This window comes from Pseudophryne corroboree, chromosome 2 (assembly GCF_028390025.1).
Source record: "Pseudophryne corroboree isolate aPseCor3 chromosome 2, aPseCor3.hap2, whole genome shotgun sequence".
Taxonomy (NCBI): Eukaryota; Metazoa; Chordata; class Amphibia; order Anura; family Myobatrachidae; genus Pseudophryne; species Pseudophryne corroboree.
The window spans coordinates 216,948,132-216,975,655 of record NC_086445.1 but is presented as its reverse complement, the minus strand read 5'-3'; positions in this window follow the sequence as shown (position 1 = coordinate 216,975,655).

Genomic DNA, 27,524 nt, shown 5'->3' with positions numbered 1-27,524 from the left:
ATCTCCGGTAACAATTGGACTCTTTGCCCCTATTGGACACTACAAGCCCATTGCAAACTGGAATTATTCCCCTGCTGCTAATTGGATTCTCACTTGCTAAACTGAGATCCTGGGGACAACATCCATAAGGACTGGGTAACTATTATCATCTCAAGTGAACCAAAAAATAATGAGGAGGGAGTCCTAACCGGAGACTGTGCATACATAATATACACCATGAGTGGGATCCAATTGGTCCTAATCAACATCGTTTAACACCCTTTGTTTCTGACTTAGGAACAGATAAAGATAGTATGACTACATCTGATTTATCTAACTAATTGTATTATTATGTTTATTAAAAGTTTGTGATTTTTTATCTTAATCAATTATCGTCCCTTATTGGTCTAACGGCCGGCGCCAGTATATATTTCTATATAATTAGCATTACACCAGCTATAATATTAATAAAACAAATTTAATAAAATAAAATAACATTATTTCAATAATGTATTTTATTTCTTAGTTGCTGTTTTAACAATGAATAAAAAGTTTTTGACCATGCTCAAAATGAAGTTACAGGGCGGGATGTAATGAAGTCCGAGTTCGGCGGGCATGAGGGATGCCAGCTGAACTCAGACTTTTTTTAAGGGTCAATCATGTACAAAGCATGGTTTAGCCTTGTACATGATTGCCGTTTAAAAACAAACAAACTCAGACTCCAAGACATTCCAGACGTGATATTTCTTTAAGCAGTCCCAGAGTACAGTTTATTTCTCTTCACTATGCGTAAGGGACTGTTTAGAAACAAATAAATCATATACATTTTTAAAGGTTTAATATTAATATACCCTTCCTCCATACACAGGCAGCGCAGGCACCCCCCCCTCCCTCCACACACAGACAGCGCAGGCACCCCTTCCCCCTCCCTCCACACACAGACAGCGCAGGCACCCCCCCTCCCTCCACACACAGACAGTACAGGCACCCCCCACTCCATTCACACACAGACAGCGCAGGTGTGAGGGGGTCGTCCCCCATTTCCCTCCGGCGCGGCGGCGGCTAGGCCCCAGCTTGGAGGGACTTGCATCTGTAGGGATTCAAGCCCCTCCAATCACGTTGCCGCATTTTGAATGGCGCGCCAAGCGCGAGCCAATCGGAGCTCGCACCTTGGCAGCCAATGGGAAAATGCAGCGGCGAGCCAATCAGCGCTCGCCGCGTCCTACCTCCGCCCGCTCCCGGCGTCATATAAGAGACGCTGCGGAGCGGGAGAAGTCAGTCGGACGCCGGACGTGAAAGAGAGAAGAGCTCCTGCAGAAGAAAGAAGATCTACAGAAGACAGAAGACCGGGCGGCGGAGGCGGCGACGACGACGGCGACAACGGCGGAGTGTACAGAGTCGGCGGAGGCGGCGAAGAAGACGTCGGCGGAGGAAGGCGCCCAGCAGCAGAAGTCCGGCGGAGAGTGCTGCAGCGTGTGGAAAGCAAAAGAGCCAACGAAGCTCCCCGCTGCAGCCTCTCCTACCGAGACAGGTAGGCGGCCCTGGGCCACCTGCACTTATATTTAGTCCACCCTAGAGCACAAGGGACAGGCACTAGGCCTGCGGGGATAACCAGGCCCTCTCAGTCTGTGCCCACGTTAGTCAGGCCTCCGGCCTGTGCCCACGCCCCAGGACTCCGGCCTGTGCCCACGCCCCGGGCCTCCGGCCTGTGCCCACGCCCCGGGCCCCCGGCCTGTGCCCACGCCTCCGGCCTGTGCCCACACCCCAGGCCCCCGGCCTGTGCCCACACCCCAGGCCCCCGGCCTGCGCCCAGGCCTCAGGCCTGCGCCCTTACTTCAGGCCCTCCAGGCCTGTGCCCTTACTTCAGGCCCTCCAAGCCTGTGCCCTTACTTCAGGCCCTCCAAGCCTGTGCCCTTACTTCAGGCCCTCCAGGCCTGTGCCCTTACTTCAGGCCCTCCAGGCCTGTGCCCACACCCCTGGCCTTCCAGGCCTGTGCCCTCGTCCAGGCTTCTAGGCCTGTGCCCTCGTCCAGGCTTCCAGCTACTGCATTTTTCAGAACTCAGGGTGGTATTGTACAGACCGGCCCGGACAGGATCGGTCGGGAGTGGGCCGTGCGGCAGCTTCCGAGGGGTTCACGGTCGGGCGTGAGGAGCAGGCTGGCCCCACGCGGTGTATAGTACAGGGGATTAGAGAGTGTGGAGTAACGTTCCTGTCCAGCGCGCCTCTATTTCCTGATAATCTGGAGTGGACGGCCGTCCGCTCTGGATCCCCGCTCGCGTCCTCGGCTAGGAGCGGAAGGAAGTAGCTAGTGACCAGCACTAGGTAAGTGGAATTGGTTATTCGGGGTTAACCTGTTGTGCCGGGGATTGTTCTACTGACTTGTTAGCAATTGTGTTTAGTTAGTCCGGTTTCTGCTAGTTTGGAATAGAACCAGTAGCCCCAGTTGCGGAAGTTAGTTTGCTCAGGTAGGCGTAGTTGGCTATAATTTGTTGTTTGCCGTTAGTGTAGCCTACAGTTAGGGAGGCTGCTCTTCTTGCCCCAACAGAAGCAGAGAGGTGCGACTATCAAGGTGACCAGCGAGTCGGGAGTGAGTATTACTCTGTCTCTGTCTGTCATCGTCCCCGTATACCGGTCAGGGGTTGTGCTCACGGACGTGAGGACCCCTCTCACCACACAACGTGCGCGAGTGCGAGTGTGTGACAATTGGGTAGCTGAGGCCTTTTGGCCAGTGATGACCTTCCGCTCAGCCGGTGAAGGTCGCAGCTACCCCTGACATGCCCTGCTCTTCCGACGGAGGTCGGCGCGCACGTCTCAACCGGTACGTTCCTTCTTTCTAGGTTCTTCGTCGACTGCTGCCAGGAGGTGATCGTGTCGGCGATCGTTCTGGAAGGCGGAGTTCCCTGACGCTTCTGGGTATCGTATGTGACGGGAGCTGCCACAGGTGGGTAGAGTGACGACACCTGCACGGCAGCAGGCACTGTACCACGGTCTGGGCTCGTTACATTTTTGGCGTAGTCGGCAGGATGGAAGAAGACCAGGCACACCATTCCGCCCAGAAGACGTTGGGAGATGAGCAGAGCCGATCCGCCCAGAGGGGCTCAGGTGCCAGTTCCACGCAGGTGGCCCGGAGGGGGTCGGACGACGAACACCGTAGATCATCGCGTCGACCTAACGTCGGACCAGCCCTCGCCCACTTACCTCGGTATGACGGGCGTAATATGACCTTGGAGGACTGGAAAGCCCGACTAGAGGCGACTTTCCTTATCTACCGGGTGCCCGACGACTTACGAGTGCCCCTCGCTCTAAATTCCCTGGAAGGCGAGGCTCGCCGGACGATCCTCTTACGACCTGAAGACGAACGTGAGGAACTGGAAGAGATCTACGATATATTAGGGGATATCTACGGGGACACCTCCTCCGCAGGAACCCTCCGACAGTGCCTGTTTGGCCGGTTCCAGAGGGAGGACGAGTCCATACCACAGTATGCTAACGCACTCCAGGAAATGATGGGGGAAGTGCGTTGAAAGGATCCTGATGGGTTTGGGGCACTCACCAATACCAGCCAGATTTTACGGGACCAGTTTGCCATGGGACTCAGGTCATGCTGGATAAAATATCCCAGGATGATACCTTGACCTTCCATCAGGTAGAAATTGATGCCGTAGCCAGGGATAGCAATGCCAATTACGGACTCCACGCTGTGTTCCCCCAATGGGTGCAGCCGGTGTCCGCGCCAGTGGCTAGCAAGGAAACCAATCCATTGGAAACCTGCGTTCAAGACTTAAAAGAGGCCTTTCTCCGGGTGACCAAAGAGATGAGGGAGGAAGTCGCCCAACTGCGGGATGAAGTGTACCGGCCGTACCGCCAGGGTACGGAGTCCAGATCCCGAGAGAGGGACACCAGACGGCCCCGGGGATGGAGCACCGGATCAGATAGCCGTCCCGGAGATGGCCGGGGCCCTCGTTGTTACCGCTGCCATCGGTACGGGCATATCGCCTGAACCTGTACGGAAACGATCCCAGAGGCACAGTTAAACTGACCTCCCTCGCGGTAACGGGACCACCCATGAGGGAGAGCGACGAGGGGAAGTCAGCCATTGACAAACAGGCTGAATTGGTAGGAGAGTGTCCCATAGTAGTCGGCTGCCTTGGGGGAAAAGATCAGTCCTGCCTGTTGGATACCGGTTCTCAGGTATCCACCATGTCTGAGGCATGTTTTTTGGAACACTACGCTCATATCAAGAGCAAGGTGTCCGAGAGCTTCATTACCCTCACTGCGGTTAATTACCTGCCCATCCCCGTGGTGGGGGTGGTGTGGATGGAACTAGAAGTTTGTGGCCAGAACCTGGGCAGAAAGGGGCTGCTGGTGGTTAGCAGTCCCGGACTGAGCCATGGCCCTGTGATCCTCGGAATGAATGTGCTACGACATCTCGATTGGCTATTGTTCCAGGAAAATGGACCAAGATACTGGAAGAATTTGGGAGTTCAGCGTCCTGTCCAGCAGGCTTTTCAACAGGTGGGACGACAACAAGGAGCCAGGGGCCTAGGGGCTATCGATGAACACCTGGGCCTTTTGAAGATCGGTCACCACCAGCGCCTGGAATTACCCCCTCGTCAAGAGATCCTTATTCCTTTGGAGGTACGGACTCATCAGAGCCTGAATGGCATGGAGGTAATGGTGGAGCCTACGGATGTTCTAGGCGTAGGATCTGGGGTGATGGTGGCCCGTACCGTGTCGGTGGTGGCCGGGGGAAAGGTCTCCGTCCGTTTCTGTAACCTCACGGATCAGCTTCGGCGAATTCCGGCAGTAACAGTGATCGCTCAGGTGGTGGCGATCCATGAAGGTAGTGTTCAGGGGATGCGAAAACTCTCCCTACAGCCGGAGGCTTCAGAAGCATGGGCATTGTCGGTTCGAGTGGAGGAGCTAGAAGAGGCCAGCCCCGAGTGGAACGGTACGGCTATCCGAAAGCAGATGGAAGAGTGCGCGGCCGGGGATGTGGCCAAGTTGGATCAGATGCTCTGGAATCGGCAGAAAGTTTTCTCGCGACGTGAGGAGGATTTCGGATATACTGATGACCTGCAACATGAGATTCGCACTGGGGATGCCCCACCTATTCGAGAACGGTATCTGCCGATACCTCCCCGATTGTATCAGGAAGTCAAGACAATGCTGCGTCAGATGCTGGACAATCACGTGATCCAGGAGAGTAAGAGTCCATGGGCTGCACCTATAGTCCTAGTCCGAAAGAAGGATGGGACCATCCGTTTTTGTGTGGACTATCGGAAGTTGAACAGTTGCACCGTCCATGATGCTTACCCTCTCCAGAGGATCGAGGAGTCCCTAGCCACGTTGGGCAATGCAAAATTCTTTTCGACCTTGGACTTGGCCAGTTGATACTGGCAGGTGCCTGTGGCCCCACAGGATAGGGAGAAAACCGCGTTTGTTACGCCCATGGGGTTGTTTGAATTTTGTTGCATGCCGTTTGGTTTGAACAATGCGCCCGCCACATTCCAACGGATGATGGAAAGATGCTTGGGAGATTTGAATTTTGAAGCCTTACTGATCTACCTGGACGACATCATTGTGTTTGCGGCAACCTTGGAGGAACACTTTGCTCGGCTTGACATGGTTCTCCAGCGGTTGGAGAAGTATGGTCTGAAGCTTAAACCTCGGAAGTGCCATCTGTTGAAATCCAGTTTGGAGTATCTTGGGCATGTGATGTCCCGTGATGGAGTATACCCAACCCCCAGCAAGATTGTGGCAGTTCAGGAGTGGAAGGTGCCCACCACTGTCACGGAACTGCGAGCGTTCCTGGGTTTGGTTGGGTATTACCGACGCTTCAACAAAGATTTTGCCTGAATCGCGGAACTTCTACATGCATTGCTTCGAGGGATCGCGACTACGAGGAAAGCAACCCTGGAGACATGGGGAGGAGCGCAGGACCTGGCCTTCAACCGTCTGAAGAAAAGTCTCACGGAGGCTCCGGTGTTAGGGTATGCAGATTTTGAGAAGCCCTTCATTTTACATACGGATGGAAGTTTGCAGGGATTGGGTGCTGTCTTAGCTCAAGTTCAGGATGGACAGGAGCGGGTGATTGCCTACGGTAGTCGTAGCTTGCGAGAGAGCGAGAGGAACCCAGACAACTACAGTTTCTTCAAGCTGGAATTGCTGGCAGTGGTGTGGGCAGTAACTGAGAAGTTTGCGGAATACTTGACCGCAGCCCACGTGGACATCTTTACGGACAACAACCCCTTGGCGTACCTGGAGACTGCCAAGCTGGGTGCCAACAATGGGTGGCCAGGTTGGCCAAGTTTTCCCATAAGATTCACTATCGCTCGGGGAAGAGTAATACCAACGCGGATGCCCTGTCTCGCTTCCCAGTGGAAATCCCAGAGCCTGGTGAGGAAGAAGATGACGGTGGGGAGGAAGTGCCTGATCTAACTCGTGTGCGGCAGCCTGTTGCTAGAGAGTTGTGTCAACAGAACGCCCGGAGTGCCCTACTCAGGTATACAGAAGTGAACTGGGCACAGGAGCAACAGGCTGATGAGGGTCTGAACCTTATTCGGCAGTGGATACAGAAAGGTCATCTGCCATCTCGACGAGAACAGGATGGGCTGACGGTATTCTGTAGAAAGGTGATGCGTCATTGGGACCAATTGCGGGTCTGTGCTGGTACCTTGCGGAGACAGTGTTATTTGGAGCAGGAACTGTGTACTGTTGAACAGGTGGTGGTGCCGGAGGTCCGGGTGCGGGCATTGGTGTAGGAGGCAAACGAACAGGGGGCTCATTTGGGGCCCCATAAGACATAACATTGGTTGAGACGCCAGTACTTCGCCCCCTGACTGCAAGCAGTCGTGGATCAGGTATGTCGTGAGTGCAGGAGGTGTGCAGTAGTTAATCCACGGGAACAGCACGTACCCATCCAAACTATCCGGACCAGTCGGCCGTTGGAATTGCTGATGATTGACTATGTGTTGGTTGGGGAGTTGGTTAGTGGACACCAGTATGCCCTGGTGATGACTGACCATTTCACCAAATTCACGGTAGTGGTCCCTACCCGAAATCAAACTGCGGAATCAGCAATCCGGGCGATCATTGAACATTTCATTCGGCAGTACGGTTGCCCCGAGCGGATTCATTCTGATCAAGGGGCCTGTTTTCAGGGGCAGCTGATGGAACGTCTCTGCCGTCTTTATGGCGTCCAAAAGTCCCGTACGACGCCTTGCCACCCGCAGGGAAATGGAGCCTGTGAGAGATTTAACCGGACGTTGCTGCAAATGCTCCACGTGCTGGAAAAAGCTAAGAAGCAACAATGGCCCGTACATGTGCAAGAATTGGTCTGGACTTATAACAACCGAGTTCATCACACCACCGGGTTTTCCCCTTTCTTTGTTTTGTTTGGTCGACCGGGACGGGAGGCGCACAAATTACAACTGTCCGGGGCCGAAGAGGAAATTCCCCTGGCCCCTGCCGAATGGGTACAGGAACATCGGCTGCGGCTGAAGGCGGCCCACGAGCTGGCTGGAAGACTCATCGCGGATCAACAACATGCGCCTGCGAGGTCCCACGAACCTGGGTCGCTGGCCGTGGGCCAGCGGGTTTTGGTGCGTGAGGTCCGTCCGGGGGGAAAACTGTCGGAACGGTGGGAGGTTACCCCGTATATTGTTCGCCGTCGATTGTCTCCGGGTGGTCCAGTTTATCAAGTGGAGTCTACCAATGGGACTGGACGTCTACGTACGTTATATCGGAGTAAACTACGACCTTGTCCTTTCCCGGATCCGGTTATTGATGCTGGGTCCCCTGAAGAGGCTGAATAGTTGGGGCTCCTGCCTGGGAAGTTCCTGTTCCTCCGCCAGACGACGAGTGGTGGTTGCCTGCCAAGGAGGATCAGCCGGGTGAGTCATCGAGGACTCCACCCCCGACTGATGTGGTCGCTCCTCCCTTACCAAGACGTTCTCAGCGTTATAATAGGGGTGTTCCGGGCCCCCGCTACGCGTACCCTAACTTTGTGTGGTCGGATTCTTGCTTTGTGGGGACCACAAAGGACAAAGGGGGGGAAATGTGAAGGGGGTCGTCCCCCGTTTCCCTCCGGCGCGGCGGGCTTCGGCACGGCGGCGAGTGCGGCGGCTAGGCCCCAGCTTGGAGGGACTTGCATCCGTAGGGATTCAAGCCCCTCCAATCACGTCGCCGCATTTTGAATGGCGCGCCAAGCGCAAGCCAATCGGAGCTCGCGCCTTGGCAGCCAATGGGAAAATGCCACGGCGAGCCAATCAGCGCTCGCCGCGTTATAGCTCCGCCCGCTCCCGGCGTCATATAAGAGACGCTGCGGAGCGGGAGAAGTCAGTTGGACACCGGACGTGGAACAGAGAAGAGCTCCTGCAGAAGAAAGAAGATCTACAGAAGACAGAAGACCGGGCGGCGGAGGCGGCGACGACGGCGGAGTGTATAGAGTCAGCGGAGGCGGTGAAGAAGACGTCGGCGGAGGAAGGCGCCCAGCAGCAGAAGTCCGGCGGAGAGTGCTGCAGCGTGTGGAAAGCAAAAGAGCCAACGAAGCTCCCCGCTGCAGCCTCTCCCACCGAGACAGGTAGGCGGCCCTGGGCCACCTGCACTTATATTTAGTCCACCCTAGAGCACCAGGGACAGGCACTAGGCCTGCGGGGATAACCAGGCCCTCTCGGTCTGTGCCCACGTTAGTCAGGCCTCCGGCCTGTGCCCACACCCCAGGCCTCCGGCCTGTGCCCACGCCCCGGGCCTCCGGCCTGTGCCCACGCCCTTGGCCCCCGGCCTGTGCCCACGCCCCAGGCATCAGGCCTGCGCCCTTATTTCAGGCCCTCCTGGCCTGTGCCCTTACTTCAGGCCCTCCAGGCCTGTGCCCTTACTTCAGGCCCTCCAGGCCTGTGCCCACACCCCAGGCCCTCCAGGCCTGTGCCCACACCCCAGGCCTTCCAGGCCTGTGCCCTCGTCCAGGCTTCTAGGCCTGTGCCCTCGTCCAGGCTTCCAGCTACTGCATTTTTCAGAACTCAGGGTGGTATTGTACAGACCGGCCTGGACAGGATCGGACGGGAGTGGGCCGTACGGCAGCTTCCAAGGGGTTCGAGGTCAGGCGTGAGGAGCCGGCTGGCCCCACGCGGTGTATAGTACAGGGGATTAGAGAGTGTGGAGTAACGTTCCCGTCCCATGCGCCTCTATTTCCCAATAATCTAAAGTGGACGGCCATCAGCTCTGGATCCCCGCTCGCGTCCTTGGCTAGGAGCGGAAGGAAGTAGCTAGTGACCAGCACTCGGTAAGTGGAATTGGTTATTCGGGGTTAACCTGTTGTGCCGGGGGATTGTTCTACTGACTTGTTGGTTAGCAATTGTGTTTAGTTAGTCTGGTTTCTGCTAGTTTGGAATAGAATGTCACAACTGAGGGCCTGAGCTGACGGGAGGCAGCCTCAGTTGTAGGGGCTGAGATGTACCGGAACCTGGGAGGTTGTATCAGACCCCTGGACATGTAAGTAACATGAATAATAACTGCCCGAAGGCGTGACCACGACAACTTGGATAAAAGTCAATGATGTTTATTATGACAACTCCGCAACACAGCAGCAGTAAAAGAAAACATAAAAGTCAGCAAAGAATAAATACAGTTCCTGGGTACTACAGGGTGGCAGGAGCCACAGGGCACTGGTAGTGTGAGATAGTTCTTATAATCTTCTAGATGGAAAGTCCTTACCAGGCCCGACTGTAGCAATGGAGATAACCCAGGATTGTACCAGCTGGTGTTCCAGGAAAAGCTGGGTTGCTGAAGATAAAACGGCTGCTGTGGATACTGGCTGGAACCAGACTGTTGTTAGCACGGAGTGGATACTGGCTGGAACCAGTTAAATAATAAATGAAGCTTGAGAGCGATGCAATATGAATGAAATGTAGAACTTGAGAGCGGAGAAATAATAATACCGGTGGAGAGTGGTAAAGTGTAGAAAGGACACCGGCCCTTTAAGAGAAGCTGTACTCTGCTGGAAGCTGGGCTGGAAGCAGGTAATGTTGTAGCTGGAAACAGATGAATCCACAATGGATCGGAGAGTCAGGCTACACCGCAGGTGGAATGCTGGTGCGGGTCTCTATGGTGGAAGTCTTGAGACAGGAGCTGGAACCTGGAAGACAATCACAGGAGAGAGACAAACAGGAACTAGGTTTGACAACCAAAGCACTGACGCCTTCCTTGCTCAGGCACAGTGTATTTATACCTGCAGCAAGGAAGGGATTGGCTAGGCAATTATGCAGATTATCAATACTGAGAACAGATTGGTGGAAATGATCAGCTGACAGAATCCAAGATGGCTGCGCCCATGCAGACACTTGGAGGGAAGTTTGGTTTGTAATCCATGTGGTAATGAAAACAGTAATGGCGGCGCCGGCCACCGGAGACAGGAGGCGCCAAGCTGACAGGTGCACATCCAACCACGCGGACACAGCGGAGGCCGCGGCTGACGTAATCGCAACTCAGACACTCTGCATGCAGAAGCTCAGGGACGGCGGCGGAGGCCGCGGGAGACGCCATGCCAGGTGTAATATGGCGTTTACTGTGACAGCGTCTCAGAGTGACAGGAGAGGATACAGGAATGAAAACATCAGGATAACAGATGGGATCCGGTCCTGGAGCGCTGAGCCAGCCTTAGGAGGCATCTGATGGGTAAGAAATAGCGTCCAGATACCTGGATCGTGACATAGAACCAGTAGCCCCAGTTGCGGAAGTTAGTTTGCTCAGGTAGGCGTAGTTGGCTATAATTTGTTGTTTGCCGTTAGTGTAGCCTACAGTTAGGGAGGCTGCTCTACTTGCCCCAACAGAAGCAGAGAGGTGCGACTGTCAAGGTGACCAGCGAGTCGGGAGTGAGTATTACTCTGTGTCTGTCTGTCATCGTCCCCGTATACCGGTCAGGGGTTGTGCTCACGGACGTGAGGACCCCTCTCACCACACAACGTGCGCGAGTGCGAGTGTGTGAGAATTGGGTAGCTGAGGCCTTTTGGCCAGTGATGACCTTCCGCCCAGCCGGTGAAGGTCGCAGCTACCCCTGACACGCCCTGCTCTTCCGACGGAGGTCGGCGCGCACGTCTCAACCGATACGTTCCTTCTTTCTAGGTTCTTCGTCGACCGCTGCCGGGAGGTGCTCGTGTCGGCGATCGTTCTGGAAGGCGGAATTCCCTGACGCTTCTGGGTATCGTATGTGAGCTGCCACAGGTGGGTACAGTGACGACACCTGCACGGCAGCAGGCACTGTACCACGGTCTGGGCTCATTACACAGGCACCCCCCATCCACACACAGACTGCGCAGGCATCCCCCCTCCCTCCACACACAGACAGCACAGGCACTCCCTCCACACACAGACAGCACAGGCACCCCTCCCTCCCTCCACACACAGACAGCGCAGGCACCCCCTCCAATCCATCCACACACAGACAGCACAGACACCCCCCTCCCTCCACACACAGACAGCGCAGGCACACCCCCCCTCCATCCACACACAGACAGCGCAGGCACCCCACCCTCCCTCCACACACAGACAGCGTAGGCACCCCCCCTCCATCCACACACAGACAGCACAGGCACCCCCTCTCCCTCCACACACAGACAGCGCAGGCACCCCCCCTCCCTCCACACACAGACAGCGCAGGCACGCCCCCTCCCTCCACACACATTCAGCGCAGCCCCCCCCCCCCCTCCGTCCACACACAGCACAGGCATCCCCCCCTCTCCATCCACACACAGACAGCACAGGCACCCCCCCTCCCTCCACACACAGAGAGCACAGGCACCCCCCCCTCCCTCCACACACAGATAGCATAGGCACCCCCCCTCCCTCCACACACAGACAGCACAGGCACCCCCCCCTCCCTCCACACACAGATAGCATAGGCACCCCCCTCCCTCCACACACAGACAGCACAGGCACCCCCCCCTCCCTCCACACACAGATAGCATAGCCCCCCCCCCCCCCATCCATACATAGACAAGTGCAGGAACCACCCCTCCATCCATACACAGACAAGGGCAGTCACCGCCCCCCCACCATACACAAACAGCACAGGCACCCCCCCCAACTGCCTCCACACACAGACAGCACATGTACCCCCCCTCCCCCCATACACAGAGAGCAAAGGTACCCCCCCTCCATGCACAGACAAGTGCAGGCCCCCCCCCCCTCCCCTCCTCACCATCCATCATGTCCTGCAATAATGCTAGTCAAGGAGGAAGATCACATTAAAGAATACCGGCACCCGCCTGCGGACAGCCTCCGGCATGTTCACTTGAAGATCACCTCGCTCACTGCTGTACAGGAGTTTGAGGATGAGTCAGTGCCATGGCAGTGGGGAGGAAAAACACAAGACAGCGTCACACCATGCGCCTCTTACCGCTCGCCTACCACCACGCGAGAACAGCCTGAGAGGAGCTGCTTCCCTAACAGCCAGTGTATCAATGCATAACGGAGGGCGGCAGCTGCGGCAAACATGCAGGGAGTCTGCCTCCGGCAGTTGTAATGTATTAAAAATAAAAAAGATGTAAATAAATAAATCCAATCGGTTAGCAGCTGGGCAATAGATGGGCGGCCAGGGGGGGTTTCTAGGTACTTGGAAACCCCCCCTGCGTGCGCGTATGCCGTACCGGAACACCATCAGGACCAGTCACATTAATGGCTTTCGATTTGCCAATTCAAACACGACCATTTTAGCCACTTCCCAGGCTATGGAAACACTTTTTAGTATTGGTCTTCTGAATGATCATATAATGAACATATACTGTTCGTTCGGTGTCTGTTCTTTTAATGAAGCCATAACCACATGGTATACTGAACCACATGACATGACCAGAAATTCTTCTTGGTCTGGTTCGCTTATAGTCATCAGCATTTGGTACACCAGACTCTTTAACTTAGTTCTGTGTTCCTGCAAGTGGGCCTGCATGTCTGGGTTGTTCTTCACAGGGTGGCCCTCCTCTTGCTGAGGGCTGTCGACAGTTCCATTGAATGTGACCACTTTGTCTGCATCGCTGACATATAGGCCTCCCTTGGGCATCAGATTGATTAGTTACCCATCTTCCGGTCTCTCTTGAAACATCCCATCTTGGTCAGTAGACTACCATCAATGAACCCCTCCAGTTCCTGAAGCAGCCTCAACCCAGGGCGGCACTTTGCAACCACACGAGGGTCCTTCTGGGGTATCACACCAGTCATTACAAAGGACAGCTCTTATCAGGAGAGCTGTCCCTTACAATACTAACCACATATGTTAGTACATATGCAATTAGTATGTATGCGGTAAGTGGCAGGATGTACCTCATTGCGGAAGTGATGCTTAGAACAACTACCCTAAGGTTAAAAATGATTTTTGTTCCACTGTGTATTTACGTAAATTTTGGCTAATAAGGTAGATGCCTTGATGGGTGTGAGTTTAGGAAAGTGTCCTGGGCCTGATTCGGAGTCGGACGCAAGTGAAAATGCAGATGTAACTTGCGATTTCAGCATACTGCACATACGCTGAATTAATCATATGCACACTGATGAAAATTAGAAGTGTATCAGACGGATTTTTTGTGCTTAGCATGGGGTGAGTAAAAGTCCAGACAGTAATGATGATGACTGCAGAGGCATAAACGATTGGGATAGGCTACCACATGTAGACGCACTGATCTTTGGTATATATATATATATATATATATATTCTTTAGGAGTGGCCCAGAAACAGTTGTCTACGGCCCCATGGGGTCTAAATCTGGCACTGCCTGTAACATGGCAGGTAGGATTTGATTGATTGGTGCTTTGTCTCTCTCCACTTTTCACTCTTCAAGACATAGTACATCTCCCCCTGCATATTTTAAATCTGCCCTACTTGCAGTGCAACATGTTTTTACAAGGGTGCAAAAGTACCTGCTCTTTTCTGTTTTGCTCCTAACTCTTACCTACTCTCCCAGAAGTTGCGAGAGACTCACGATTGTTAGGGTAGTCCCCCGCGGGGCTAAATTATGCAAAATTGTGTCAATTAGCCCTTCATTGTAGACACTAGAATCACAGAAATTTGCCACAGTGGGGGGCGCAGGGCCCAATTACGTACACACCCAGACCCGCCCTCTGAAGTGGCAAGCAGTGTCTCCTCTCCGGGCTTCCCCTGGAGAGGAGACTGAAAGAGTTGGTAAGTATGTCATAGTCTAATTTTCAGTCCCCTGCTTAGGTGAGACAGAGTCTCATATTAGATCATATTAGTAGCTTTGTAATGAAGAATTATAGCAGTTTATAGAAGGATCCCAAGTGTCATCTGTTTTTTATACACAAATGCAAAGTTCCACAATCCAGGAATGCTCTTACATATATAAAACAACATTCAAAGTGTCGAACATGAATAACATTGTAATGTTATATAAAGTGATCAACACAATAGAAAAAAGTTTTCATCCCAACAATGAAGATCCTGGTGGTCAGAAGAACGGCGATGGAATCCTGACACCATTTAGAATTTCAACGCTAGAATCCCAGCAGTCAGTATCTCTACCGTAAGTATAAGGGGAAGGGTTAGGGTTAAGTTCTGGGATGGGGAGATTAGGGTTAGGCTGCGGGTCCAGATGCTTAGGCTCAGGGGCGTAGGGAGGGTGGAGCTCCACACTGCCTGCATGTTCCATGTCACTGATTGCAGTGCAGAGAGTCCAGTGCAGTGTTGTGTGGTTGTTTGTTAGGGAAGTGGGGAGGTTTGGAGGCTTGTCAGAAGATAGATGCTTCCTGGCTGTCAGGTATCTGCAGTCAGTGATCTGGAAAATGCAGGTAGTGTGGTGGCCACCCCTTCCCTTTCCTCAGTCCTTTCCTTCTACCCACGGAGGCCCAGCCTATCAATCACATAGAAGCTCCGCGCCCCTCCAAGCTAGAACGACTTGGTGAGAATGAATATGTGTATACTGTATGTATATGTGTGTGTATGTGTTTATGTCTGTGTATACTGTGTTTATGTGTATATGTTTGTGTGTGTAAATGTGTATATACAGTATGTCTGTGTGCATATGTGTGTTTATGTGTATAGATGAGCGGGTTCGGTTTCTCTGAATCCGAACCCGCCCGAACTTCATGTTTTTTTTCACGGGTCCGAGCGACTCGGATCTTCCCGCCTTGCTCGGTTAACCAGAGCGCGCCCGAACGTCATCATGACGCTGTCGGATTCTCGCGAGGCTCGGATTCTATCGCGAGACTCGGATTCTATATAAGGAGCCGCGCGTCGCCGCCATTTTCACACGTGCATTGAGATTGATAGGGAGAGGACGTGGCTGGCGTCCTCTCCATTTAGATTAGGGTTGAGAGAGAGAGAGAGAGATTGACCTGAGGCTGTGATACTGTAGAAGAGAGTGCAGAGTTTAGTGACTGACGACCACAGTGACCACCAGACAGTGCAGTTGTTTGTTTTATTTAATATATCCGTTCTCTGCCTGAAAAAAACGATACACACAGTGACTCAGTCACATACCATATCTGTGTGCACTGCTCAGCCCAGTGTGCTGCATCAATGTATATATATATCTGACTGTGCTCAGCTCACACAGCTTATAATTGTGGGGGAGACTGGGGAGCACTGCAGTGCCAGTTATAGGTTATAGCAGGAGCCAGGAGTACATAATATTATATTAAAATTAAACAGTGCACACTTTTGCTGCAGGAGTGCCACTGCCAGTGTGACTAGTGACCAGTGACCTGACCACCAGTATATATAATATTAGTAGTATACTATCTCTTTATCAACCAGTCTATATTAGCAGCAGACACAGTACAGTGCGGTAGTTCACGGCTGTGGCTACCTCTGTGTCGGCACTCGGCAGCCCGTCCATAATTGTATATACCACCTAACCGTGGTTTTTTTTTCTTTCTTTATAGTCATACTAGTTACGAGTATACTATCTCTTTATCAACCAGTCTATATTAGCAGCAGACACAGTACAGTGCGGTAGTTCACGGCTGTGGCTACCTCTGTGGCGGCACTCGGCAGCCCGTCCATAATTGTATATACCACCTAACCGTGGTTTTTTTTTCTTTCTTTATACATACATACTAGTTACGAGTATACTATCTCTTTATCAACCAGTCTATATTAGCAGCAGACACAGTACAGTGCGGTAGTTCACGGCTGTGGCTACCTCTGTGTCGGCACTCGGCAGCCCGTCCATAATTGTATATACCACCTAACCGTGGTTTTTTTTTCTTTCTTTATACATACATACTAGTTACGAGTATACTATCTCTTTATCAACCAGTCTATATATTAGCAGCAGACACAGTACAGTGCGGTAGTTCACGGCTGTGGCTACCTCTGTGTCGGCACTCGGCAGCCCGTCCATAATTGTATATACCACCTAACCGTGGTTTTTTTTTCTTTCTTTATACATACATACTAGTTACGAGTATACTATCTCTTTATCAACCAGTCTATATATTAGCAGCAGACACAGTACAGTGCGGTAGTTCACGGCTGTGGCTACCTCTGTGTCGGCACTCGGCAGCCCGTCCATAATTGTATATACCACCTAACCGTGGTTTTTTTTTCTTTCTTTATACATACATACTAGTTACGAGTATACTATCTCTTTATCAACCAGTCTATATTAGCAGCAGACACAGTACAGTGCGGTAGTTCACGGCTGTGGCTACCTCTGTGTCGGCACTCGGCAGCCCGTCCATAATTGTATATACCACCTAACCGTGTTTTTTCTTTCTTTCTTTATACATACATACTAGTTACGAGTATACTATCTCTTTATCAACCAGTCTATATATTAGCAGCAGACACAGTACAGTGCGGTAGTTCACGGCTGTGGCTACCTCTGTGTCGGCACTCGGCAGCCCGTCCATAATTGTATATACCACCTAACCGTGGTTTTTTTTTCTTTCTTTATACATACATACTAGTTACGAGTATACTATCTCTTTATCAACCAGTCTATATATTAGCAGCAGACACAGTACAGTGCGGTAGTTCACGGCTGTGGCTACCTCTGTGTCGGCACTCGGCAGCCCGTCCATAATTGTATATACCACCTAACCGTGGTTTTTTTTTCTTTCTTTATAGTCATACTAGTTACGAGTATACTATCTCTTTATCAACCAGTCTATATTAGCAGCAGACACAGTACAGTGCGGTAGTTCACGGCTGTGGCTACCTCTGTGTCGGCACTCGGCAGCCCGTCCATAATTGTATATACCACCTAACCGTGGTTTTTTTTTCTTTCTTTATACATACATACTAGTTACGAGTATACTATCTCTTTATCAACCAGTCTATATTAGCAGCAGACACAGTACAGTGCGGTAGTTCACGGCTGTGGCTACCTCTGTGTCGGCACTCGGCAGCCCGTCCATAATTGTATATACCACCTAACCGTGGTTTTTTTTTCTTTCTTTATACATACATACTAGTTACGAGTATACTATCTCTTTATCAACCAGTCTATATTAGCAGCAGACACAGTACAGTGCGGTAGTTCACGGCTGTGGCTACCTCTGTGTCGGCACTCGGCAGCCCGTCCATAATTGTATATACCACCTAACCGTGGTTTTTTTTTCTTTCTTTATAGTCATACTAGTTACGAGTATACTATCTCTTTATCAACCAGTCTATATTAGCAGCAGACACAGTACAGTGCGGTAGTTCACGGCTGTGGCTACCTCTGTGTCGGCACTCGGCAGCCCGTCCATAATTGTATATACCACCTAACCGTGGTTTTTTTTTCTTTCTTTATACATACATACTAGTTACGAGTATACTATCTCTTTATCAACCAGTCTATATTAGCAGCAGACACAGTACAGTGCGGTAGTTCACGGCTGTGGCTACCTCTGTGTCGGCACTCGGCAGCCCGTCCATAATTGTATATACCACCTAACCGTGGTTTTTTTTTCTTTCTTTATACATACATACTAGTTACGAGTATACTATCTCTTTATCAACCAGTCTATATATTAGCAGCAGACACAGTACAGTGCGGTAGTTCACGGCTGTGGCTACCTCTGTGTTGGCACTCGGCAGCCCGTCCATAATTGTATATACCACCTAACCGTGGTTTTTTTTTTCTTTCTTTATACATACATACTAGTTACGAGTATACTATCTCTTTATCAACCAGTCTATATATTAGCAGTAGACACAGTACAGTGCGGTAGTTCACGGCTGTGGCTACCTCTGTGTCGGCACTCGGCAGCCCGTCCATAATTGTATATACCACCTAACCGTGGTTTTTTTTTCTTTCTTTATACATACATACTAGTTACGAGTATACTATCTCTTTATCAACCAGTCTATATATTAGCAGCAGACACAGTACAGTGCGGTAGTTCACGGCTGTGGCTACCTCTGTGTCGGCACTCGGCAGCCCGTCCATAATTGTATACTAGTATCCAATCCATCCATCTCCATTGTTTACCTGAGGTGCCTTTTAGTTGTGCCTATTAAAATATGGAGAACAAAAATGTTGAGGTTCCAAAATTAGGGAAAGATCAAGATCCACTTCCACCTCGTGCTGAAGCTGCTGCCACTAGTCATGGCCGAGACGATGAAATGCCAGCAACGTCGTCTGCCAAGGCCGATGCCCAATGTCATAGTACAGAGCATGTCAAATCCAAAACACCAAATATCAGTAAAAAAAGGACTCCAAAACCTAAAATAAAATTGTCGGAGGAGAAGCGTAAACTTGCCAATATGCCATTTACCACACGGAGTGGCAAGGAACGGCTGAGGCCCTGGCCTATGTTCATGGCTAGTGGTTCAGCTTCACATGAGGATGGAAGCACTCAGCCTCTCGCTAGAAAAATGAAAAGACTAAAGCTGGCAAAAGCAGTAGCACCGCAAAGAACTGTGCGTTCTTCGAAATCCCAAATCCACAAGGAGAGTCCGACTCCAATTGTGTCGGTTGCGATGCCTGACCTTCCCAACACTGGACGTGAAGAGCATGCGCCTTCCACCATTTGCACGCCCCCTGCAAGTGATGGAAGGAGCACCCGCAGTCCAGTTCCTGATAGTCAGATTGAAGATGTCAGTGTTGAAGTACACCAGGATGAGGAGGATATGGGTGTTGCTGGCGCTGGGGAGGAAATTGACCAGGAGGATTCTGATGGTGAGGTGGTTTGTTTAAGTCAGGCACCCGGGGAGACACCTGTTGTCCGTGGTAGGAATATGGCCGTTGACATGCCTGGTGAAAATACCAAAAAAATCAGCTCTTCGGTGTGGAAGTATTTCACCAGAAATGCGGACAACAGGTGTCAAGCCGTGTGTTCCCTTTGTCAAGCTGTAATAAGTAGGGGTAAGGACGTTAACCACCTCGGAACATCCTCCCTTATACGTCACCTGCAGCGCATTCATAATAAGTCAGTGACAAGTTCAAAAACTTGGGCCGACAGCGGAAGCAGTCCACTGACCAGTAAATCCCTTCCTCTTGTAACCAAGCTCACGCAAACCACCCCACCAACTCCCTCAGTGTCAATTTCCTCCTTCCCCAGGAATGCCAATAGTCCTGCAGGCCATGTCACTGGCAATTCTGACGAGTCCTCTCCTGCCTGGGATTCCTCCGATGCATCCTTGCGTGTAACGCCTACTGCTGCTGGCGCTGCTGTTGTTGCTGCTGGGAGTCGATGGTCATCCCAGAGGGGAAGTCGTAAGACCACTTTTACTACTTCCACCAAGCAATTGACTGTCCAACAGTCCTTTGCGAGGAAGATGAAATATCACAGCAGTCATCCTACTGCAAAGCGGATAACTGAGGCCTTGACATCCTGGGTGGTGAGAAACGTGGTTCCGGTATCCATCATTACTGCAGAGCCAACTAGAGACTTGATGGAGGTACTGTGTCCCCGGTACCAAATACCATCTAGGTTCCATTTCTCTAGGCAGGCGATACCGAAAATGTACACAGACCTCAGAAAAAGAGTCACCAGTGTCCTAAAAAATGCAGCTGTACCCAATGTCCACTTAACCACGGACATGTGGACAAGTGGAGCAGGGCAGGGTCAGGACTATATGACTGTGACAGCCCACTGGGTAGATGTATGGACTCCCGCCGCAAGAACAGCAGCGGCGGCACCAGTAGCAGCATCTCGCAAACGCCAACTCTTTCCTAGGCAGGCTACGCTTTGTATCACCTGTTTCCAGAATACGCACACAGCTGAAAACCTCTTACGGCAACTGAGGAAGATCATCGCGGAATGGCTTACCCCAATTGGACTCTCCTGTGGATTTGTGGCATCGGACAACACCAGCAATATTGTGTGTGCATTAAATATGGGCAAATTCCAGCACGTCCCATGTTTTGCACATACCTTGAATTTGGTGGTGCGGAATTTTTTAAAAAACGACAGGGGCGTGCAAGAGATGCTGTCGGTGGCCAGAAGAATTGCGGGACACTTTCGGCGTACAGGCACCACGTACAGAAGACTGGAGCACCACCAAAAACTACTGAACCTGCCCTGCCATCATCTGAAGCAAGAAGTGGTAACGAGGTGGAATTCAACCCTCTATATGCTTCAGAGGTTGGAGGAGCAGCAAAAGGCCATTCAAGCCTATACAATTGAGCACGATATAGTAGGTGGAATGCACCTGTCTCAGGCGCAGTGGAGAATGATTTCAACGTTGTGCAAGGTTCTGATGCCCTTTGAACTTGCCACACGTGAAGTCAGTTCAGACACTGCCAGCCTGAGTCAGGTCATTCCCCTCATCAGGCTTTTGCAGAAGAAGCTGGAGACATTGAAGGAGGAGCTAACACGGAGCGATTCCGCTAGGCATGTGGGACTTGTGGATGGAGCCCTTAATTCGCTTAACAAGGATTCACGGGTGGTCAATCTGTTGAAATCAGAGCACTACATTTTGGCCACCGTGCTCGATCCTAGATTTAAAGCCTACCTTGGATCTCTCTTTCCGGCAGACACATGTCTGCTGGGGTTGAAAGACCTGCTGGTGACAAAATTGTCAAGTCAAGCGGAACGCGACCTGTCAACATCTCCTCCTTCACATTCTCCCGCAACTGGGGGTGCGAGGAAAAGGCTCAGAATTCCGAGCCCACCCGCTTGCGGTGATGCAGGGCAGTCTGGAGCGACTGCTGATGCTGACATCTGGTCCGGACTGAAGGACCTGACAACGATTACGGACATGTCGTCTACTGTCACTGCATATGATTCTCTCAACATTGATAGAATGGTGGAGGATTATATGAGTGACCGCATCCAAGTAGGCACGTCACACAGTCCGTACTTATACTGGCAGGAAAAAGAGGCAATTTGGAGGCCCTTGCACAAACTGGCTTTATTCTACCTAAGTTGCCCTCCCACAAGTGTGTACTCCGAAAGAGTGTTTAGTGCCGCCGCTCACCTTGTCAGCAATCGGCGTACGAGGTTACATCCAGAAAATGTGGAGAAGATGATGTTCATTAAAATGAATTATAATCAATTCCTCCGCGGAGACATTGACCAGCAGCAATTGCCTCCACAAAGTACACAGGGAGCTGAGATGGTGGATTCCAGTGGGGACGAATTGATAATCTGTGAGGAGGGGGATGTACACGGTGATATATCGGAGGGTGATGATGAGGTGGACATCTTGCCTCTGTAGAGCCAGTTTGTGCAAGGAGAGATTAATTGCTTCTTTTTTGGGGGGGGTCCAAACCAACCCGTCATATCAGTCACAGTCGTGTGGCAGACCCTGTCACTGAAATGATGGGTTGGTTAAAGTGTGCATGTCCTGTTTTGTTTATACAACATAAGGGTGGGTGGGAGGGCCCAAGGACAATTCCATCTTGCACCTCTTTTTTCTTTTCTTTTTCTTTGCATCATGTGCTGATTGGGGAGGGTTTTTTGGAAGGGACATCCTGCGTGACACTGCAGTGCCACTCCTAAATGGGCCCGGTGTTTGTGTCGGCCACTAGGGTCGCTAATCTTACTCACACAGTCAGCTACCTCATTGCGCCTCTTTTTTTCTTTGCGTCATGTGCTGTTTGGGGAGGGTTTTTTGGAAGGGACATCCTGCGTGACACTGCAGTGCCACTCCTAGATGGGCCCGGTGTTTGTGTCGGCCACTAGGGTCGCTAATCTTACTCACACAGCTACCTCATTGCGCCTCTTTTTTTCTTTGCGTCATGTGCTGTTTGGGGAGGGTTTTTTGGAAGGGACATCCTGCGTGACACTGCAGTGCCACTCCTAGATGGGCCCGGTGTTTGTGTCGGCCACTAGGGTCGCTAATCTTACTCACACAGCTACCTCATTGCGCCTCTTTTTTTCTTTGTGTCATGTGCTGTTTGGGGAGGGTTTTTTGGAAGGGCCATCCTGCGTGACACTGCAGTGCCACTCCTAGATGGGCCCGGTGTTTGTGTCGGCCACTAGGGTCGCTAATCTTACTCACACAGCTACCTCATTGCGCCTCTTTTTTTCTTTGCGTCATGTGCTGTTTGGGGAGGGTTTTTTGGAAGGGACATCCTGCGTGACACTGCAGTGCCACTCCTAGATGGGCCCGGTGTTTGTGTCGGCCACTAGGGTCGCTTATCTTACTCACACAGCGACCTCGGTGCAAATTTTAGGACTAAAAATAATATTGTGAGGTGTGAGGTATTCAGAATAGACTGAAAATGAGTGTAAATTATGGTTTTTGAGGTTAATAATACTTTGGGATCAAAATGACCCCCAAATTCTATGATTTAAGCTGTTTTTTAGTGTTTTTTGAAAAAAACACCCGAATCCAAAACACACCCGAATCCGACAAAAAAAATTCGGTGAGGTTTTGCCAAAACGCGTTCGAACCCAAAACACGGCCGCGGAACCGAACCCAAAACCAAAACACAAAACCCGAAAAATTTCAGGCGCTCAACTCTAGTGTTTATGTGTATATATCTTTGTATACAGTATATGTGTATATATCTGTGTATATGTGTGTTTATGTATGTCTGTATATCTATGTGTTTGTGTGTGTGTATATATCTGTGCATGTGTATGTTTATGTACGTCTGTGTATTTTTGTGTGTGTATATGTGTGTGTTTATGTATATCTTTGTATATTTGTGTATTTATGTGTGTATATATATATATATATGTGTGTATGTGCGTGTTTATGTATGTCTGTGCCTAAATGTGTGTGAATCTATGTATGTATGTATGTATGTATGTATGTGTGGTGGTGGGTGGGGGCGCCGTGACATGGCCCTGCTCTGGGTGTCATGTCTCCACGCTACGCCTCTGCTTAGGCTTAGAGTTAGACTGTGTCTAGGGGGGTTTGGAGTATTGTAAGGAAAAGGGTTAGCATACTTACTAAAATGTGCCGGGATGCTGACTGTCGGGATTCTGGTGTCGGTTTTCTGACCGCCGGCATCCTCACTGTTGAGATCCTGTACCCAACCCGTAAACTAGCTTTTACTCAACTACAATACAAATTAGTGATGAGCGGGTTCGGTTTCCGAGAAACCGAACCCCCCCGAACTTCACCCTTTTTAGACGGGTCCGAGCAATACTCGGATTCTACCGTATGGCTCGGTTAACCCGAGCGCGCCCGAACGTCATCATCCCGCTGTCGGATTCTCGCGAGATTCGGATTCTATATAAGCAGCCGCGCGTCGCCGCCATTTTCACACGTGCATTGAGATTGATAGGGAGAGGACGTGGCTGGCGTCCTCTCCGTTTATATAGTTATATACTACACAGTTGATCTGATTGCTTAGCTTATTGTGGGGAGGATTGGGGAGCAGCTGTTAGGAGGAGTACAGTGCAGAGTTTTGCTAATAGTGACCACCAGTTTTTTATCCGTTCTCTGCCTGAAAAAAACGCTCCATACCATATCTGTGCTCAGTGTGCTGCATGTTATATCTGTGCTGAGTGCTCACACTGCTTTATTGTGGGGACTGGGGAGCAGCTATAGCAGGAGTACAGTGCACAGTTTTGCTGACAGTGACCACCAGTATACGTTTGTCTGCCTGAAAAACACTCCTGTGGTTTTCTTTTTTTTGTAATACTATAAACGCAGTCTGCTGACAGTGTCCACCAGGTCCATTATACTGTATATAACAGTACGGTAGGCCACTGCTGTACCTACCTCTGTGTCGTCACTCGTCGTCCATAAGTATACTATCTATCCATCTACATTGTATACCTGTGGTGTCTTTTTTCTTTATACTATAAACGCAGTCTGCTGACAGTGTCCACCAGGTCCATTATACTGTATATAGCAGTACGGTAGGCCACTGCTGTACCTACCTCTGTGTCGTCACTCGTCGTCCATAAGTATACTATCCATCCATCTACATTGTATACCTGTGGTGTCTTTTTTTTTTATACTATAAACGCAGTCTGCTGACAGTGTCCACCTGGTCCATTATACTGTATATAGCAGTACGGTAGGCCACTGCTGTACCTACCTCTGTGTCGTCACTCGTCGTCCATAAGTATACTATCCATCCATCTACATTGTATACCTGTGGTGTCTTTTTTTCTTTATACTATAAACGCAGTCTGCTGACAGTGTCCACCAGGTCCATTATACTGTATATAGCAGTACGGTAGGCCACTGCTGTACCTACCTCTGTGTCGTCACTCGTCGTCCATAAGTATACTATCCATCCATCTACATTGTATACCTGTGGTGTCTTTTTTTTTTATACTATAAACGCAGTCTGCTGACAGTGTCCACCAGGTCCATTATACTGTATATAGCAGTACGGTAGGCCACTGCTGTACCTACCTCTGTGTCGTCACTCGTCGTCCATAAGTATACTATCCATCCATCTACATTGTATACCTGTGGTGTCTTTTTTTCTTTATACTATAAACGCAGTCTGCTGACAGTGTCCACCAGGTCCATTATACTGTATATAGCAGTACGGTAGGCCACTGCTGTACCTACCTCTGTGTCGTCACTCGTCGTCCATAAGTATACTATCCATCCATCTACATTGTATACCTGTGGTGTCTTTTTTTCTTTATACTATAAACACAGTCTGCTGACAGTGTCCACCAGGTCCATTATACTGTATATAGCAGTATGGTAGGCCACTGCTGTACCTACCTCTGTGTCGTCACTCGTCGTCCATAAGAATACTATCCATCCATCTACATTGTATACCTGTGGTGTCTTTTTTTTATACTATAAATGCAGTCTGCTGACAGTGTCCACCAGGTCCATTATACTGTATATAGCAGTATGGTAGGCCACTGCTGTACCTACCTCTGTGTCGTCACTCGTCGTCCATAAGTATACTATCCATCCATCTACATTGTATACCTGTGGTGTCTTTTTTTCTTTATACTATAAACGCAGTCTGCTGACAGTGTCCACCAGGTCCATTATACTGTATATAGCAGTACGGTAGGCCACTGCTGTACCTACCTCTGTGTCGTCACTCGTCGTCCATAAGTATACTATCCATCCATCTACATTGTATACCTGTGGTGTCTTTTTTTCTTTATACTATAAACGCAGTCTGCTGACAGTGTCCACCAGGTCCATTATACTGTATATAGCAGTACGGTAGGCCACTGCTGTACCTACCTCTGTGTCGTCACTCGTCGTCCATAAAGTATACTATCCATCCATCTACATTGTATACCTGTGGTGCCTTTTAGTTGTGCGCATTAAAATATGGAGAACAAAAATGTGGAGGTTAAAAAAATAGGGAAAGATCAAGATCCACTTCCACCTCATGCTGAAGCTGCTGCCACTAGTCATGGCCGAGACGATGAAATGCCATCAACGTCGTCTGCCAAGGCCGATGCCCAATGTCATAGTACAGAGCATGTAAAATCCAAAACACAAAAGATCAGTATAATGACCCAAAAATCAAAATTAAAAGCGTCTGAGGAGAAGCGTAAACTTGCCAATATGCCATTTACGACACGGAGTGGCAAGGAACGGCTGAGGCCCTGGCCTATGTTCATGGCTAGTGGTTCAGCTTCACATGAGGATGGAAGCACTCATCCTCTCGCTAGAAAAAAGAAAAGACTTAAGCTTGCAAAAGCACAGCAAAGAACTGTGCGTTCTTCGAAATCACAAATCCCCAAGGAGAGTCCAATTGTGTCGGTTGCGATGCCCGACCTTCCCAACACTGGACGGGAAGAGCTTGCGCCTTCCACCATTTGCACGCCCCCTGCAAGTGCTGGAAGGAGCACCCGCAGTCCAGTTCCTGATAGTCAAATTGAAGATGTCAGTGTTGAAGTACACCAGGATGAGGATATGGGTGTTGCTGGCGCTGGGGAGGAAATTGACAAGGAGGATTCTGATGGTGAGGTGGTTTGTTAAAGTCAGGCACCCGGGGAGACACCTGTTGTCCGTGGGACGAATATGGCCATTGACATGCATGGTCAAAATACAAAAAAAATCAGCTCTTCGGTGTGGAATTATTTCAACACAAATGCGGACAACAGGTGTCAAGCCGTGTGTTGCCTTTGTCAAGCTGTAATAAGTAGGGGTAAGGACGTTAACCACCTCGGAACATCCTCACTTATACGTCACCTGCAGCGCATTCATCATAAGTCAGTGACAAGTTCAAAAACTTTGGGCGACAGCGGAAGCAGTCCACTGACCACTAAATCCCTTCCTCTTGTAACCAAGCTCCCGCAAACCACACCACCAACTCCCTCAGTGTCAATTTCCTCCTTACCCAGGAAAGCCAATAGTCCTGCAAGCCATGTCACTGGCAAGTCTGACGAGTCCTCTCCTGCCTGGGATTCCTCCGATGCATCCTTGCGTGTAACGCCTACTGCTGCTGGCGCTGCTGTTGTTGCTGCTGGGAGTCGATTGGCATCCCAGAGGGGAAGTCGGAAGACCACTTGTACTACCTCCAGTAAGCAATTGACTGTCCAACAGTCCTTTGCGAGGAAGATGAAATATCACAGCAGTCATCCTGCTGCAAAGCGGATAACTGAGGCCTTGGCAGCCTGGGCGGTGAGAAACGTGGTTCCGGTATCCATCGTTACTTCAGAGCCAACTATAGACTTGATTGAGGTACTGTGTCCCCGGTACCAAATACCATCAAGGTTCCATTTCTCTAGGCAGGCGATACCGAAAATGTACACAGACCTCAGAAAAAGAGTCACCAGTGTCCTAAAAAATGCAGTTGTACCCAATGTCCACTTAACCACGGACATGTGGACAAGTGGAGCAGGGCAGACTCAGGACTATATGACTGTGACAGCCCACTGGGTAGATGTATTGCCTCCCGCTGCAAGAACAGCAGCGGCGGCACCAGTAGCAGCATCTCGCAAACGCCAACTCGTTCCTAGGCAGGCTACGCTTTGTATCACCGCTTTCCAGAATACGCACACAGCTGAAAACCTCTTACGGCAACTGAGGAAGATCATCGCAGAATAGCTTACCCCAATTGGACTCTCCTGGGGATTTGTGACATCGGACAACGCCAGCAATATTGTGCGTGCATTACAATCTGGGCAAATTCCAGCACGTCCCATGTTTTGCACATACCTTGAATTTGGTGGTGCAGAATTATTTAAAAAACGACAGGGGCGTGCAAGAGATGCTGTCGGTGGCCCGAAGAGTTGCGGGCCACTTTCGGCGTTCAGGCACC